Raw genomic sequence first — 10,233 nt, 5'->3', positions numbered from 1 at the left:
CCAGATGTTATTTTTTACGTTCATTAAATAATTTATATTGTAAAATCTTCAAAGACAGCATTTGATGGAAATAATCTTATTTTTTTTCATAATTTTATTATTTTTTCTGCATTGAATAAAGGTATCAAATATAAAGGTTATATAGTTCTAACTATATTTTACCAAATACACAAAAATTGGATAGACGTATCACTCATATTATTACATATGTTTGTAAATACAATACTCTAAACGTTTATAATAGAAAATTATAAGATACTTGGATGTGAAAGCAAAAATTAATTTGTCCAATAAATTACTGTTCTGGCACACTGTGCAACCCCGCCATCAAGTACCCCACTTTCTTCTCGCCCTCTCCTTCGTGGAACTTATATAAGGCACCCTCAGGGTTTGCATATCCCTCGGCCTCTTCCTGAACACGAATATGGCCGCTTGGCTAACGTGTGTTCCCCACACAAAACCCCGAATTCCCAAAGTTCCCCATAATTGTTGGGTAGAGATACGAGGTAAATAACAGTTGACCCCCAAAAGATTAATATTGCTTCTTCATCGAAAGCACTAAAATTCTAGGAAAAAACAATTTCCAAGGTAAAAGCAGGCGCGGAGTAATAGTGATAAGCCAGAATTACCGACCATTAGCCCTACATGATCACAAGATAGCACCTAGGCCTACCCCGAGTGTTTCCTGATGAAATTAATTATTTTCCCTCCATGTAGCTCCATCGGGCTCTTCAAAATTGACAAAATCCACCCTGTTCTTTATATTTCAACTGAATTTTTCGTTTTACTGGGATATTGTAGCGACATCTTACTAAATTAAGAGATGCTACTATTATACTACCAAGGCTATCGGCATCTGTAACAGCTACTACTAGGCCTATAAGAGTACGCTACTACCCACTCCAACAGTTAGAATTTGATTTACGTCAAATGATGTTTGATTAAGCATGTCAGGAACACGACGTATCGTGAATTATATATGATTTACATATTTAAAAATCATTTAACCCACCTCACTCTTAATGTTGAGTTCAAACAACCTCTGGATACGAAAGAAAAATCTCCATTTCAGTAGCGTAAAACAAACTTACCTACATTATGCCAGCTCGATGGTAGGTGGGCACTAGTCCAGCGAATCAAAATCTCTTGTTCTTTCTTTCTCTCGGTATTTTGTTTGTGAATGGTTTGTGCTCTAACCAGAAGCTTATTTTCCTTCTTGATTGGAACGGTACTTCTTACGGAGTTAGATGATCCGCTGAGCTTGGAGAGCAGTAGGCCTTCGTGGGTCCTGGCAGGCGTTAACGAAAGGTGTAGGTACTACAGATGTCCGCTTTCACTCTTCTGGCATGTCCACATACACAAATATATGGTTGTTCTCCCGATGCTAAGTTGCCGCGCAATAATCACTTATCAAAATATTACTGTTATACAAGGAACAATCAACGAGATGCTGCACGATTGCCGGTTGTCCACCTTATCTGCGAGAGTCAGTTGACTGTTCCCGCCAATGTGTGACGTCACATGATCAAAGACGAGAACACGGAGAGAGTTTTCTTATTTTTTAAGTTGGTGTGTTTATGTTCAGATTGCTATGAAGATACATTCTTCTGAGTTTCTTAAAGTTTCTGTTTCAATTATTAGATATTAACTTTTAGCAATCATGATTGATTTTTGGATTCAAACTTTAGTTTCTTCGCTGACTCTTCTCGATGGCGATCTACAATTTTTTTCTTCACAATATTCCGTACATCTTTCTTAAAAAAGATTTTTTTTCTTATCTTACATAAGCATATCTGCAAGGTTAATAGAAATTTCCAACTGTATATTGAACTGCATAACAAGAATAAATTATTGTTCGATGAACGAAAACTAAATGAAGATCGTTGCTTTAGTCTTGTACGCCCAAACTGCTGGAGCTGAAGAACAACCGTTTGTGAAGTGTGATGTTCATCCTCAGAAATAGTATATCTTTTGGAAGACAGTCGGTCCTGGAAAGTATGTATTACATTTGAATATTGAACCTTTGAACGACTTAAAAGAAAATAGACTATTAAACGTAAGTGAAAAGTTTTTTCATATAACCGTAGACTTTTACAAAAGACACTATAGTATCTCCGGTGACAGACTGCGCCTATTGTTTGCAGAATGAGTGACACGTCCGTCTTTAAGGACAAAAAAAGGGAAATCATGATGGATTTCATTTATATATATATATATATATATATATATATATATATATGATATATATATATATATATATATATATCGAGCTACAATGTCCTTTGCGTATATAATTACGCCAATCTGCTGGGTGTAATTTCAGCTCCTTCATTAAGTTTGTAATGGGAAATTTGGTCCCTTTTCAGCAACCAGCCCTTTTTGTTCACTTTGACCGCTTCCTTTTCCTTTCCTTGAGGGCATCCACTATCCCGGTTGACGGGACACTGAGGTCAGGTTGGCTGTCTGTGCGCGTGAAAACTCTTCCAATATGTTGTGTAGGATGTTTGAGGAGCGTGTTGGCCAACATGTCTCACTCACCGTGTGAAACCCCCTTCTAGAGGTGGGTCAGTGTTAAACCCATTAGCTGGAAGGTATTTTAGACCTTATCTACTCTCTCTCTCTCTCTCTCTCTCTCTCTCTCTCTCTTGATCAAAAGTTGACGGGATGGGGAAAGTCGATGCCCTTCTCTGCCCTAGGCCTAGACTAAATACAAAAAAAAGATTCGACTCGAAAAATAATGGTGCTAAAACCCAAGGAAACGAAAGATGACTATCAGGTATACATTATATGCACCTAGGTCTATTCTATTCAGATCATGGCCCTTTCTGGCCAGGCCCCCCAAAAAAACTCATCAGTCATTCTTTAACATCATATTCAAGTTAAATAGCAGGTTCCTTTCCACCATTGTCTAATCGGAAGAAGTTGTAGGTCGGTTCTCATAAAGAGGAATCTTAAAGCTGCTTCCTGGGCCCACGCTCGGATCTCATCGAAATTTCTAGTCTTTTTCGGTTTCTTCTAGTGTTTTTTCTTCTTTTGGCGTTCCCCTCAGGTTTTTTAAGATACTTGAATCAAGATAGTGAATAGATAGATAAACAATTGTGAATATATGCGTTGAATACAAGTTTCTTGAATTTTCTTTAAACCAGGTTTTTGCCATTTATATACGTAACTCATATAAGAACCCCGTTTCATCTGACTTCAATATTGAAAATGGATTAAATGAAATAATCACTAAATAATTTCCCCATCTTAACACCAAGGAAGTCTGCATAGTATAGCCCCAAACCAATATTTCAGTACTAACGTTTATTTAATGAAAATTATTTTGACACCATACATCTCTGAAAGGGGAAATTCTTGTGACATCCTGCTTCACTCAGTCGACTTTCACTTCCATGAAGACGTCCACGGAATTCTGCACTACGCAGGAAAGATAACGTCTGCATTTTGATGGAAAGAAACTCATCCCACTTACATCTTTGAAATATTTCAAGATGATAAGGGTGCGAATGTAGACTGCATAGGACTAGGATTCTCGGCGTGCATCGGCCTAGGCTTCCATCTCGGTCAACCTATTTCACCAGGGATGCGTCATAAATTAACCTTCCCTTTACCTAACTTCAAACAGAACCTGGGTATGTATCCACTTTTGTCAAAGTCCAGGGCAAACTCATGCTAAGTAAGGTAGACGGCCGCACGAAGATATCGTTTATTTCATCGATATGATTTGTAGACCACAGAAGATAGAAATGGGTGTATATAATATTTTGATCCCCGAGGGGCTAGTATACTAAACAAGGAGTCTCAGGGAGCTTCCGCCAAGTTTAGTACTAGCACCTCGGAGGTGGATACATACCGGGTTAATACCACCGTTTACATCAATGAAAAACTTAAGCAAATCAATCATAATGGGCATTACTGCCAGAATGAAATAGTGCATAAATGGGTTGATACTTGCTTAACATTAACAGCGAGACATGATAGTTGTCCCGTTGTTCTATTTTAATCGTATAACTTCCCTTCTCTCAATACTTACGTTTTTAGCCTACTTATAAGAAACCTTTTCGTGTCTTGTATTGTACCTTCTTGTTTAAAAGTCTGGACTACGTAATGGAGCTAGAATATCATTCCATAAGAACTAAAAGAAAAATAAAACAAAAAGGCTAAGCATCCCTTACCTCTCTTCTCGGTGGATTTTTCATTCATTCCTTCAACGCTCCAAAGGTTCTGTCTCAACTAGTCGATTCCAGGTAAAATCAGCGGAAAAGGTAAACTTAAAATCAGGCATTTCCAGTACGATTAAACAACAATAATAGTTCCTTGTTTCTCCATTCCTATTCTGGGAGGCACTGCCAATCATGATACCTCTACTTAATGCAAAATATTCTTCTCTCTCTCTCTCTCTCTCTCTCTCTCTCTCTCTACCTTTATCGATTACTGCTGCCAAAGCAGTTAATAGTTAATAGACCTGAAGAACCAATAGCGATATTTTTATGAATTTAAGTAAGAGCTTGTGATGTATACAAATGAAATATTTATCAACGAGAGCTAAAGTTGGAGATCTCAATATTTGTAGCTATCGAAACCAACTAGCCCTATTGTTCATTTGAGTATTGTTTCGTTTCTTGCGTTACGTAGCTTGGCGGAGGCATGCTCATTCGTAAGCTTGTTACCCCGGCCAACATGATCGTCCTACGTTGTGCTTAGTGAGTGAATGCCATCTCCTTTCATCTTTTGTTTCTCCCTTTCAACTGTGGAACCTCCTTAGCTTCTTAAGTGTGTCTGGGAATGTTGACTTTTGATGAACCAAAAGATGAGTCGGTTATCATCAAAGGAATCTGATCCTCTTTACTACACACTTCAGGTTCTCCTGAAAGAGTGGGGTCGAACAACATTCCCCCCTTAGAACATTTTTACCTCCTTTCTCTTTACACATAATGTAAGTCAATGGCTGGTTGACTATCACAAAGGAAACAGACAATCAAACAGATTAAAAGGGCGGAATTATTCATTAATATAAATGACAGTTACTGTATATCCAGTGGTACATCTCTATTACCTGCGGATTATTAGACATATGGAATAATTCGACCAAGCAGAAGTTATCACCGTACTTTCCATCCTGACACGGTGCCAAAGGAACCATCGCGAGAAGACATCAGAACAAAAAATTAGAAAATGCTGTTTCTTCATTCATTGATCAAGACGACTTCTTGTCTCATCTCGACACATGACGGACTGCTGCTTATGCCACCTCCACAATGGGTCCTCATCTCCTCTGTGAGGGCGTCTCCGCATTTCTGAACGGATTAAGTGCCATCGAAACCAGCCCGTCAAAAGCTGACGTTAATTAGTCTAAAGCGAAACCCGTGTCCTTCCATAGACCGATGACAAAACTGGGACTTCCAAAATCTTCGCCTCGTTCCCCTTTTCACCCTTCGTTTCCCTGCCCCCACCCCAGCCCCCTTCCTCCCCCGCCCCTTTTACTATTTACGCCTCCCTTTAAATAAGGCATCATGGAGTCATTTGGGGAAGGTGGTTCGCTCCTTTTCGAGAGCTCTTCGCGAAAGCAACAATCTCTTAAGTAACACCTTATTAAGGGCTTCTCACATTTAGCTCTCACTTTCACACTCTTCCTCGCGCTCAAAGACCACTCAATTCTCCTCCTCCTTCTCTCTCTCTCTCTCTTTTTTCCCTCTCTCTCTCCCTCACTCGCTCTTTCACTTTCTCTCTCTCTCTCTCTCTCTCTCTCTCTCAGGGGCGACCATTCCAGGGCACAATTCCAAGATTCCAAGTCTCACGTGATAATGATGTAAAAAGCTTTCGGGTCCTCGGCATTGTGGGTCCGTGACGGGACGAGCCGGGTGGCACAATCCCTCCCCGTCGCTAAGTTTGTTCTCTCAATTAGCAACTTGCCGGCGTTTTTTCGTGTGAAGGGCCATACAAACAGCTTTTAATGAAACAGTGTTGACTATTAAAACACTTCTCAAAAATTAACTGGGACCACTTCATACTGGCGAGGATTAAAAGTCGAGAAGGAGCCATTCGAGCCAGACCGCCTTATGCGCGACCTTCCGTCGGCGGGAATATGATCCTCGGCGGCTCCTCGCATAAGGGCCGAATTGGGCGACCTATCGAGTGCGGGGTTGCAGCGCCATCGCCCACCCTAAGATTAATCACAGATGCGTAGGAATCAGTGTGTTATTTGTAAAACAAGTTGACTCCTGGAGGCAAATGTTACATTACAGAACGGGCAGAGGAGGTGGCACGACCCGAGGACTTTATTGGTCCTTACGAGGACCTCCCTAGCCAATCACGGGAGAGGATTTTTTTGTTTACCTTTCATTATGTTCACCGCCACTTCCAGACGATGATTTCTATTTGACTTTACCTACTTACTCGGCTGTCGATGCATAATTGAAGGACCTAAAAATTCCATAAGAGCTCCCTCGGAAGGCACGTATTATGATAATATATTGCAGAGCAATCTGATATGAGCAGCATTAATCATGTTGACTCGACGAAGAACTTCCACGATCATCAGCCATAATGCGTTACTACCGCTGCCACTACTCTCCCCCTTACTAAACTCCACAACCCCTCCGACCCCCGCCACTTCCCCTTCCCCCCTCGGCACCGCCCCTGACTCTCATTGCTGTCTTTAGCCAACCCCCATTTTTTCATCCTCCCTCTTTAACCACGATGTTCGTTCGTGCGTTTTCGAACGCTCTCCCCCCCCCAACCCCCACCCGAAATTCCCGTGAAATTTGGATCACCCAACTTGAACATTTCTAGATTGACTTTCATACTGATTTGCATAAAATATCTCTTACAGCCCATTTGAAGAACGGTGGATATACATGAACTTGGCGTATATGAATTCGTAAACAGACACGTATGGTAAATACGAAGAAATACTTACAGATCATTAATTATCAATGAACACAGACTTGTAGAGGGTAGATTATGAACAAACACTGACCTATAGAATCACAAGTATGTATAAACACAGTCTAGTAAGTGGATATAAATTGGTAAAGAGGCGTGAAGAAGGTAAAGCTGCATTTTGAGACAAACCTATAGGCACTTATATTAGTAAAAACGCACATGTACATGAACATACGCGTGTGTACGCATTTGTTTTTAAGCCTCGCAGAATTTGACGTTTATTGAGAATCCTACGCCTGTACTAGAGTTGATCGCCTTTAAATGGCCGCCGTCCTTGTCCCAAAGGGCATTTGTTTTTTTTTAAAGAATTTCACATTAATGTGAATAAAAAGATTAAAGAACTTAAGGCTAAATTTTTATTGAGAAGTCGGCGTTGCCTTATTTTTATAAGAATATATCTTTTAATCCATATATATATTATATTATATATTATATATATATATATATATATATGGATTAAAAGATATATTCTTATAAAAATAAGGCAACGCCGACTTCTCAATAAAATTTAGCCTTAAGCCTATATATATATATATATATATAATATAATATATATATATATATACATATATTATATATATATATATATATATGTATATATATATATATATATATATATATATATATATATATATATATATATATATATATATATATATATATATATGTGCTGTGACCATGTTGTTAGATTGTTTACTCTTACGACACACGTGTGCGTACAATTTCAAATACCGTTATTTTAATATCAGTATATCTCGAACTATATTTTGGGGATCTCAAACCTGAATGCGAAATTATAACATATTGCTTATTACTGCAATAACTAGAAATTACAATAAGCGCAAATTAAGCGTAAACGCGTAAGATATCCCAATGGTGCTGTTTTCGAGCCAGATAAGATCAGTTTCTTGACTTTGCTACTCACAAATATCTATATGAAATGGTAACGTATTGCAATGCAGGATTTACGATCGGAGTACATATATTAAATATGGCTGTCCCGGGGGACTTTTCATTAGCTTAGGATTGGATTTGTCTCCGGAATGAGGAGCACATTTTTTTCTTCTTTTTTTAGGAATTGGGGATGGAAGTCTTTAATTTGGATAAGGAAAGTGGACTATAATGTAATTTTATCAGAAATTAAACTTGCAGTCGCCAAAAATATTCTGCTAAATCGTCGCGGACATCCCTTTCGACATTATATGGTAACTAATATGGTTTTATCTTCAAAGATGGCAAAAACAATTTCATTGCTTTTTGTAGCTCGAATCTAAGTGCTAAATAGCGACTAACTGCAATTTACTTTCTGAACAAGGAAAATATCACGGAAAACAACTCCAAGATATCTACTAACAAGCTGGTTTGAAATCGGCTTTCAATTGAGAAAGGCCAGAACCCTCTTTGGGAGGGTGAGTTGCTGATCTCGAATCTGAGAACGAAATTTCAATATATCGCAGTTTACATGTTGTTTTTAAGTTCCTGATACGAATACGATTGCAAATTGCTGTATCACAATTTGCTTTCAATAGAAGGAAACAGCAATAACATTGGATTGTTTTCTGGTTCATACTTTGTTGTGTCTTCATAATCCTCAAATTTAGCTTTTGGTTTCTAATCTCAAATCTGGAAGCGTAATGACAACATGTTGCTATTAGTTTTCGATGGAAGTTCATTTGTAATAACCCAAAATTATACTAAAACACCGGAGGCCATACGCTTAGACCTTTTCCGGCTCATAACTGGTTTCGTCCTTACAGTAGGGATGGAGTTTTGGGAGAGGTTGTTGAACTCCAACACGAAACTAGAGTATAATTCAATTCGGCCGGAAAAGAAGGACATAAATGATTAGTTTCGCCAAAACGTCATTGCTATTCCTTTAGGTTTGTGAAAGGCTCGAGACCTAGTTTGGTCTCCTAGTTGCGTAAAGCATTTTTTTTATTATTATTATTTCAATTCTGAACACGAAATTGCTGAAGGTTACAATATAAGGAGGACTTCTTTTATCCTACCATAACAAATGACCAAATATTTTCTGTTACACAAAGTGACGTCACTCACGTTGGCGAAGTAACTTGCCTGACTTCATAGTTTAACACCAGCTGACTGACTGACTACATGATGCCAAAAAATGTCAGAGGTGTCATGTGACACCACCTTCATTCGTCACCTCTCTCTCTAACGACAAAAGCGGCTTTGTTAACATTCATTTACCGACGAGAACGTTGCTCGTGTGACAGCGCCTTAATCTTACGACCTCCACAATATGGACCGAGCCGATTCCAGGATACAGCATCATGCGTAATTCCACAACTAAGCGAGTACGCTCCCTCTCTTTTCTATATCATTTTATTTCCTGTCGTTTTCTTGCTTTTCAAATCACGTCACACGTTCTGTCTCAAACAAGCTTAAAGAACGATGATAGTCTGGCTGGTCTCCTGAGGTGGAAAATAGAGTATGAAAGTTTTAAGTTTCTTTGAATGGGACACAGAGTTTTTTGTCCTGGGTTCTGGTTAATAACCTTCATTTTTTAAATTGTGAAAAAAAATCGATAAAGAGAAAATCTGTAGGATGTGTTTATGATTAATTTCACATTTTGTAATGAGAGACCATGACGATGTAATACATCAGAAATTTTTCAACAGTTCTTTGAAAGTGGAACATCGAAAATCCCCTTTCGGTTAATCGATAAAGAGATTCGAATCAAGTATTTCTTCAAATCCTCTCCAATTAACATCTTTTTTTTACAGAAGCATTCTGGCGTTGTCTTTGACACCTACCGTAGAGGAAACTAGTTGTATATTTAAATGAACTGCTGCCCGTGAGGCAGAGAATGCCGAAGAGGAGCTTTTCGCTCGCTGGTACTTTAATGGTCTGATTCCCTGTTGCCGAGCAAAGGCCGTATCTCTACACAGAAGACCATCACGCCGCTGGGTCTTAGTCCTCTGTGAAGTTGTACATAGACATTGCCTCTTTAAACAATAGGGAAAAAAGAGGCGCCAATTAACGGTCTGGTAAAAGTATTGGATCCTCTCCGTAAGAGTGTTGGATCAAGATAAATGGGAAAGACAAGTGACAATCGACAGCTTGGAAATAGTCTCAGATCCTCTCTAAATTAGTCGCAAGCTTATTGGCTTCTCATAAGATAGCGTTCGAATTCCCCCCAATTAATCGCAACCTTGGCGAAGATGCTGGGAGGTGAGCGAAAACCTCTGGGAAAAAGAAAGGGACTCGTAAATAAGCGAAAGGAAAAAAGTGTCCGGAGTTAATTGTGTTGAACAAATGAAG

At 38.9% G+C, this 10,233-nt stretch overlaps 1 long non-coding RNA gene across 2 annotated transcripts in view; it reads right to left on the bottom strand.

Moving 5' to 3' along the window:
• LOC135213820 (uncharacterized) overlaps window positions 1-1,557 on the bottom strand; it is a 583,703-nt gene extending 582,146 nt beyond the window's left edge. Inside the window, exon 1 of one of the 2 annotated variants that reach the window (XR_010314216.1) lies at window positions 1,092-1,557. This is a non-coding gene — a long non-coding RNA (uncharacterized LOC135213820). The remainder of the gene's footprint in view (window positions 1-1,091) is intronic. The other variant, XR_010314218.1, reaches the window with a different exon arrangement.
• Between the last annotated feature and the right edge of the window lie 8,676 nt (window positions 1,558-10,233).

Source organism: Macrobrachium nipponense, chromosome 43 (genome assembly GCF_015104395.2).
Source record: "Macrobrachium nipponense isolate FS-2020 chromosome 43, ASM1510439v2, whole genome shotgun sequence".
Taxonomy (NCBI): domain Eukaryota; kingdom Metazoa; phylum Arthropoda; class Malacostraca; order Decapoda; family Palaemonidae; genus Macrobrachium; species Macrobrachium nipponense.
This window is presented reverse-complemented; position numbering and strand designations above follow the sequence as displayed.